The following is a 9,545-nucleotide window of genomic DNA, read 5'->3' as shown; positions in this document are numbered from 1 at the left end:
GTTAGTTTTGAAACACCCACGTCACACCCACGTCATGTTCGAAGCCCACACGTTACTCCTACGTCACATTCGAAGCACCCACGTCACACCCATGTCAAGTTCGAAACACGAACGTCATGTTCGAAGCATCCACGTCACGCCCACGTCACGTTCAAACCACACACGTCACGCCCACATCTCCATCGAAGCCCCCACGTCACACCCACGTCACGTTTGAAGCCCCCACGTCACTTCCACGTCAAGTTCAAAACACCCACGTCACACCCATGTCACGTTCCAATCACCCAGGTCACGCCCACGTCAATTTCGATGCCCCCACGTCACGCCCACCTCACGTTGGAATCTTGCACGTCACACCCACCTCACATTCAAAGTACCGACGTCACGCCCACGTCGGTTTGGAAACACCTATGTCACGTTCGATGCCCCCACATCACACATACGTCCCGTTCGAATGACCCACGTCACACCCACGTCACATTCAAAGTACCGACGTCACGCCCACATCAAGTTCGAAACACCCATGTCACAGCCACGTCACGTCTGAAGCCCCCACGTCACACCCACGTCACGTTCGATGCCCCAAGGTCACAACCACATCACATTCGAAGCACCCACGTCATGCCCACGCCACGTTCGAAGCCCCCACGGCACACCCACGTCACTTTCAAAGCGCCCACATACCACCGTCGCCACATTTGAAGCACCCACTTGACGCCCACCTCACATTTAAAAAACCACGTCACGTTCGAATCATGCACGTCACACCCACCTCACATTCAAAGTACCGACGTCACGCCCACGTCGGTTTGGAAACACCTATGTCACGTTCGATGCCCCCACATCACACATACGTCCCGTTCGAATCATGCAGGTCACACCCACGTCACGTTCGAAGCCCCCACGTCACACCCACGTCACGTTCGAAACACCCACGTCACAGCCACGTCACGTTCCATGCACCCACGTCACACCCACCTCACGTTCCAATCACCCACGTCACACCCACGTCACGTTCGAATCACCCACGTCATGCCCACGTCACGTTCGGAGCCCCCACGTTACGCCCACGTCACGATCGAATGACCCAGGTCACGCCCACGTCAAATGTAAAGTACCGATGTCACTTCCACGTCACGATCGAAGCCCCCACGTCACACCCAAGTCACTTTTAAACACCCACGTTACGCCTACGTCACGTTCCAAGCCCCCACGTCACACCCACGTTAGTTTTGAAACACCCACGTCACACCCACGTCATGTTCGAAGCCCCCACGTTACTCCTACGTCACATTCGAAGCACCCACGTCACACCCATGTCACGTTCGAAACACGAACGTCACGTTCGAAGCATCCACGTCACACCCACGTCATGATCGAGGACCACACGTCACGCCCTGCTCACATTTAAAACACCCACGTCACGTTCAAATCACCCACGTCACGTCCACGACACGTTTGAAGCCCCAAGTGACACCCACGTCACGTTCAAACCTCACATGTCACACCCACGTCACGATCGAAGCCCCCACGTCACACCCACATCACGTTCGAGGCACCCACGTCACACCCACGTCACGTTCGAAGCCCCCACGTCACACCCACGTCACGTTCGAAACACCCACGTCACAGCCACGTCACGTTCCATGCACCCACGTCACACCCACCTCACGTTCCAATCACCCACGTCACACCCACGTCACTTTCGAATCACCCACGTCATGCCCACGTCACGTTCGGAGCCCCCACGTTACGCCCACGTCACGATCGAATGACCCAGGTCACGCCCACGTCAAATGTAAAGTACCGATGTCACTTCCACGTCACGATCGAAGCCCCCACGTCACACCCAAGTCACTTTTAAACACCCACGTTACGCCTACGTCACGTTCCAAGCCCCCACGTCACACCCACGTTAGTTTTGAAACACCCACGTCACACCCACGTCATGTTCGAAGCCCCCACGTTACTCCTACGTCACATTCGAAGCACCCACGTCACACCCATGTCACGTTCGAAACACGAACGTCACGTTCGAAGCATCCACGTCACACCCACGTCATGATCGAGGACCACACGTCACGCCCTGCTCACATTTAAAACACCCACGTCACGTTCAAATCACCCACGTCACGTCCACGACACGTTTGAAGCCCCAAGTGACACCCACGTCACGTTCAAACCTCACATGTCACACCCACGTCACGATCGAAGCCCCCACGTCACACCCACATCACGTTCGAGGCACCCACGTCACGCCCACGTCAAGTTCGAAGGCCCCACGTCACACCCACGTCACGTTCCAAACACCGAGGTCACGCCCACGTCAAGTTCGATGCCCCCACGTGACGCCCACGTCACATTTGAAGCCCCCACGTCACACCCACGTCACGTTCGAAGCACCCACTTGACGCCCAGCTCACATTTAAAACACCTATGTCACGTTCGAATCATGCGCGTCACACTCACGTCACATTCAAAGTACCGACGTCACGCCCACGTCAAGTTTGAAACACCCACGTCACACCCACGTCACGTTCGAAGCCCCCACGTCACACCCACGTCACGTTCGAGGCACCCACGTCATGCCCACGTCAAGTTCGAAGGCCCCACGTCACACCCACGTCACGTTCAAATGACCCAGGTCACGCCCACATCAAATTGAAAGTGCCGACGTCACGTCCACATCACGTTCGAAACTCCAACGTCACGCCCACCTCCCGTTCCAAGGCCCCACGTCACACCCACGTCATGTTCGAAGCCCCGACGTCACGCCCACATCATGTTGGATGCCCCCAAGTTATGCCCACGTCCCGTTCGAAGCACCCACGTCACATCCGAAGCATCCACGTCACGCCCACGTCACGTTCGAAGCACCCACGTCACACACAGGTCACATTCAAAGTACCGACGTCACGCCCACGTCACGCTCGAAACACCCACGTCACACCCATGTCACGTTCCAATCACCCAGGGCACACCCACGTCACATTCGAAGGCCCCACGTCACACCCACGTCACATTCAAAGTACCGAAGTCACGCCCACGTCACGTTCGAAGCCCCCACGTCACACCCACGTCACGTTCGAAGCACCCACGTCACGCCCAGCTCACATTTAAAACACCCATGTCATGTTCGAATCATTCAGGTCAAACCCACGTCACATTCGAAGTACCGACGTCACGTCCACGGCAGTTTGGAAACACCTACGTCACGTTCGATACCACCACGTCACACCCACGTTAGTTTTGAAACACCCACGTCACGTTCGAAGCCCCCATGTCACACCTAGGTCACGTTCGAATGACCCACGTCACATCCACGTCACATTCAAAGTACCGAAGTCACGCCCACGTCACGTTCGAAACACCCACGTAACACCCATGTCACGTTTGATGCCCCCACGTCATGCCCACGTCACGTTCAAATCACCCACGTCACAACCACGTCACGTTCGAAGCCCGCACGTGACAACCATGTCACGTTCGCAGCTCCCACGTCACGCCCACGTCACGTTCGAAACACCCACGTCACAGCCACGTCAAATGTAAAGCACCGACGTCACGTCCACGTCACGTTCGAAACACCCACGTCACACCCAGGTCATGTTGGAAGCCCCCACGTTACGCCCACGTCACTTTCAAAGCACCCACATACCACCCTCGTCACATTCGAAGCCCCCACGTCACGCCCAACTCACATTTAAAACACCCACCTCACGTTCGAATCATGCAGGTCACACCCACGTCACATTCGAATGTACCAACGTCACGCCCACGGCAGTTTGGAAACACCTACGTCACGTTCGATACCACCACGTCACACCCACGTTAGTTTTGAAACACCCACGTCACGTTCGAAGCCCCCATGTCACAACTAGGTCACGTTCGAATGACCCACGTCACATCCACGTCACATTCAAAGTACCGAAGTCACGCCCACGTCACGTTCGAATCACCCAGGTCACGCCCACGTCATGTTCGAAGCCCCCACGTGATGCCCACGTCACATTCGAATGACGAGGTCACGCCCACGTCAAATGTAAAGTACCAACGTCACGTCCACGTCACGATCGAAGCCCCCACGTCACACCCACGTTAGTTTTGAAACACCCACGTCACACCCACGTCATGTTCGAAGCCCCCACGTTACTCCTACGTCACATTCGAAGCACCCACGTCACACCCATGTCACGTTCGAAACACGAACGTCACGTTCGAAGCATCCACGTCACACCCACGTCACGATCGAGGACCACACGTCACGCCCTGCTCACATTTAAAACACCCACGTCACGTTCAAATCACCCACGTCACGTCCACGACACGTTTGAAGCCCCAAGTGACACCCACGTCACGTTCAAACCTCACATGTCACACCCACGTCACGATCGAAGCCCCCACGTCACACCCACGTCACGTTCGAGGCACCCACGTCACGCCCACGTCAAGTTCGAAGGCCCCACGTCACACCCACGTCACGTTCCAAACACCGAGGTCACGCCCACGTCAAGTTCGATGCCCCCACGTGACGCCCACGTCACATTTGAAGCCCCCACGTCACACCCACGTCACGTTCGAAGCACCCACTTGACGCCCAGCTCACATTTAAAACACCCACGTCACGTTCGAATCATGTGCGTCACACCCACGTCACATTCAAAATACTGACGTCACGCCCACGTCAAGTTCGAAACACCCACGTCACACCCACGTCACATTCCATGCCCCCACATCACACCCACGTCACGTTCCAATCACCCACGTCACACCCACCTCACGTTCGAATCACCCACGTCATGCCCACGTCACGTTCGGAGCCCCCACGTTACGCCCACGTCACGTTCCAAGACCCCACGTCACGCCCATGTCACGTTCGAATGTCCCACGTCTACCCACGTCAAATGTAAAGTACCGACGTCACGTCCACGTCACGATCGAAGACCCAACGTCACGCCCAGGTCACTTTTAAACACCCACGTCACACCCAGGTCAAGTTGGAAGCACCCACGTCACGCCCACGTCACGTTCGAATCACCCACGTCACGCCCACGTCACGTTCGAATCACCCACGTCACGCCCACGTCACGATCGAATGACCCAGGTCACGCCCACGTCAAATGTAAAGTACCGACGTCACTTCCACGTCACGATCGAAGCCCCCACGTCACACCCAGGTCACTTTTAAACACCCACGTTACGCCTACGTCACGTTCCAAGCCCCCACGTCACACCCACGTTAGTTTTGAAACACCCACATCACACCCACGTCATGTTCGAAGCCCACACGTTACTCCTACGTCACATTCGAAGCACCCACGTCACACCCATGTCACGTTCGAAACACGAACGTCACGTTCGAAGCATCCACGTCACGCCCACGTCACGTTCAAACCACACACGTCACGCCCACGTCACCATCGAAGCCCCCACGTCACACCCACGTCACGATCGAAGCCCCCACGTCACACCCACGTCACGTTCGAGGCACCCACGTCACGCCCACGTCAAGTTCGAAGGCCCCACGTCACACCCACGTCAAGTTCGAAGGCCCCACGTCACACCCACGTCAAGTTCCAAACACCGAGGTCACGCCCACGTCAAGTTCGATGCACCCAGGTGACGACCACTTCACATTTGAAGCCCCCACGTCACTCCCACGTCACGTTCGAAACACCCACGTCACACCCACGTCACGTTTGAAGCCCCCACGTCACTTCCACGTCAAGTTCAAAACACCCACGTCACACCCATGTCACGTTCCAATCACCCAGGTCACGCCCACGTCAATTTCGATGCCCCCACGTCACGCCCACCTCACGTTGGAATCTTGCACGTCACACCCACCTCACATTCAAAGTACCGACGTCACGCCCACGTCGGTTTGGAAACACCTATGTCACGTTCGATGCCCCCACATCACACATACGTCCCGTTCGAATGACCCACGTCACACCCACGTCACATTCAAAGTACCGACGTCACGCCCACATCAAGTTCGAAACACCCACGTCACAGCCACGTCACGTCTGAAGCCCCCACGTCACACCCACGTCACGTTCGATGCCCCAAGGTCACAACCACGTCACATTCGAAGCACCCACGTCATGCCCACGTCACTTTCGAAGCCCCCACGTCACGCCCACCTCACGTTCGAATGACCCAGGTCACACCCACGTCAAATTGAAAGTACTGACGTCATGTCCACGTCACATTCGAAACTCCCACGTCACACCCACGTCACGTTTGAAGCATCCACGTCACACCCACGTAATGTTCGAAGCTCCCACGTCACGCCTACGCCACGTTCGAAGCCCCCACGGCACACCCACGGCACTTTCAAAGCGCCCACATACCACCGTCACCACATTTGAAGCCCCCACGTCACGCCCACCTCACATTTAAAAAACCACGTCACGTTCGAATCATGCACGTCACACGCACATCAAATTGAAAGTACCGACGTCACGCCCACGTCAGTTTGGAAGCACCCACGTCACGTTCCAAGCCCTCACATCACACCCACGTCACTTTCGCATCACCGACGTCATGCCCACGTCACGTTCGAATCACCCACGTCACGCCCACGTCACGTTCGAATCACCCACGTCATGACCACGTCACTTTCGAAGCACCCACGTGACGCCCACGTCACGTTCGAAGACCCCACGTCACGCCAACGTCACGTTCAAATGACCCAGGTCACGCCCACGTCAAATTGAAAGTGCCGACGTCACGTCCACATCACGTTCGAAACTCCAACGTCACGCCCACCTCCCGTTCCAAGGCCCCACGTCACACCCACGTCATGTTCGAAGCCCCGACGTCACGCCCACATCATGTTGGATGCCCCCAAGTTATGCCCATGTCCCGTTCGAAGCACCCACGTCACATCCGAAGCATCCACGTCACGCCCACGTCACGTTCGAATGACCCACGTCACACACAGGTCACATTCAAAGTACCGACGTCACGCCCACGTCACGCTCCAAACTCCCACGTCACACCCATGTCACGTTCCAATCACCCAGGGCACACCCACGTCACGTTCGAAGGCCCCACGTCACACCCACGTCACATTCAAAGTACCGACGTCACGCCCACGTCACGTTCGAAGCCCCCACGTCACACCCACGTCACGTTCGAAGCACCCACGTCACACCCACGTCACATTCAAAGTACCGACGTCACGCCCACGTCACGTTCGAAGCCCCCACGTCACACCCACGTCACGTTCGAAGCACCCACGTCACACCCACGTCACATTCAAAGTACCGACGTCACGCCCACGTCACGTTCGAAGCCCCCACGTCACACCCACGTCACGTTCGAAGCACCCACGTCACGCCCAGCTCACATTTAAAACACCCATGTCATGTTCGAATCATGCAGGTCACACCCACGTCACATTCGAAGTACCGACGTCACGTCCACGGCAGTTTGGAAACACCTACGTCACGTTCGATACCACCACGTCACACCCACGTTAGTTTTGAAACACCCACGTCACGTCCGAAGCCCCCATGTCACACCTAGGTCACGTTCGAATGACCCACATCACATCCACGTCACATTCAAAGTACCGAAGTCATGCCCACGTCACGTTCGAAACACCCACGTAACACACATGTCACGTTTGATGCCCCCACGTCATGCCCACGTCACGTTCGAATCATCCACGTCACGCCCACGTCAAGTTCGAAGGCCCCACGTCACACCCACGTCACGTTCCAAACACCGAGCTCACGCCCACGTCAAGTTCGATGCCCCCACGTGACGCCCACTTCACATTTGAAGCACCCACGTCACACCCACGTCACATTCGAAGCCCCCACGTCACACCCACGTCACATTCAAAGCCTCCAGGTCACACCCACGTCACGTTCCATGTCCCCACGTCACACCCACCTCACGTTCCAATCACCCACGTCACACCCACGTCACGTTCAAATCACCCACGTCATGCCCACGTCAACTTCGGATCCCCCACGTTACGCCCACGTCACGTTCCAAGACCCCACGTCACGCCCATGTCACGTTCGAATGTCCCACGTCACACCCACGTCAAATGTAAAGTACCGACGTCACGTCCACGTCACGATCGAAGACCCAACGTCACGCCCAGGTCACTTTTAAACACCCACGTCACACCCACGTCACGTTCGAAGCCCTCACGTAACGCCCACGTCACGATCGAATCACCCAGGTCACGCCCACGTCAAATGTAAAGTACCGACGTCACTTCCACGTCACGATCGAAGACCCCACGTCACACCCAGGTCACTTTTAAACACCCACGTTACGCCTACGTCACGTTCCAAGCCCCCACGTCACACCCACGTTAGTTTTGAAACACCCACGTCACACCCACGTCATGTTCGAAGCCCACACGTTACTCCTACGTCACATTCGAAGCACCCATGTCACACCCATGTCACGTTCGAAACACGAACGTCACGTTCGAAGCATCCACGTCACGCCCACGTCACCATCGAAGCCCCCATGTCACACCCACGTCACGTTTGAAGCCCCCACGTCACTTCCACGTCAAGTTCAAAACACCCACGTCACACCCATGTCACGTTCCAATCACCCAGGTCACGCCCACGTCAATTTCGATGCCCCCACGTCACGCCCACCTCACGTTGGAATCTTGCACGTCACACCCACCTCACATTCATTTACCGACGTCACGCCCACGTCGGTTTGGAAACACCTATGTCACGTTCGATGCCCCCACATCACACATACGTCCCGTTCGAATGACCCACGTCACACCCACGTCACATTCAAAGTACCGACGTCACGCCCACATCAAGTTCGAAACACCCACGTCACAGCCACGTCACGTCTGAAGCCCCCACGTCACACCCACGTCACGTTCGATGCCCCAAGGTCACAACCACGTCACATTCGAAGCACCCACGTCATGCCCACGTCACTTTCGAAGCCCCCACGTCACGCCCACCTCACGTTCGAATGACCCAGGTCACACCCACGTCAAATTGAAAGTACCGACGTCATGTCCACGTCACGATCGAAACTCCCACGTCACACCCACGTCACGTTTGAAGCATCCACGTCACACCCACGTAATGTTCGAAGCTCCCACGTCACGCCTACGCCACGTTCGAAGCCCCCACGGCACACCCACGTCACTTTCAAAGCGCCCACATACCACCGTCACCACATTTGAAGCCCCCACGTCACGCCCACCTCACATTTAAAAAACCACGTCACGTTCGAATCATGCACGTCACACGCACATCAAATTGAAAGTACCGACGTCACGCCCACGTCAGTTTGGAAGCACCCACGTCACGTTCCAAGCCCCCACGTCACACCCACGTCACTTTCGCATCACCGACGTCACGCCCACGTCACGTTCGAATCACCCACGTCACGCCCACGTCACGTTCGAATCACCCATGTCATGACCACGTCACTTTCGAAGCACCCACGTGACGCCCACGTCACGTTCGAAGACCCCACGTCACGCCAACGTCACGTTCAAATGACCCAGGTCACGCCCACGTCAAATTGAA

This window comes from Dromaius novaehollandiae, chromosome 5, assembly GCF_036370855.1.
Source record: "Dromaius novaehollandiae isolate bDroNov1 chromosome 5, bDroNov1.hap1, whole genome shotgun sequence".
Classification (NCBI taxonomy): domain Eukaryota; kingdom Metazoa; phylum Chordata; class Aves; order Casuariiformes; family Dromaiidae; genus Dromaius; species Dromaius novaehollandiae.
Note: the sequence above shows the minus strand (reverse complement) of the source record.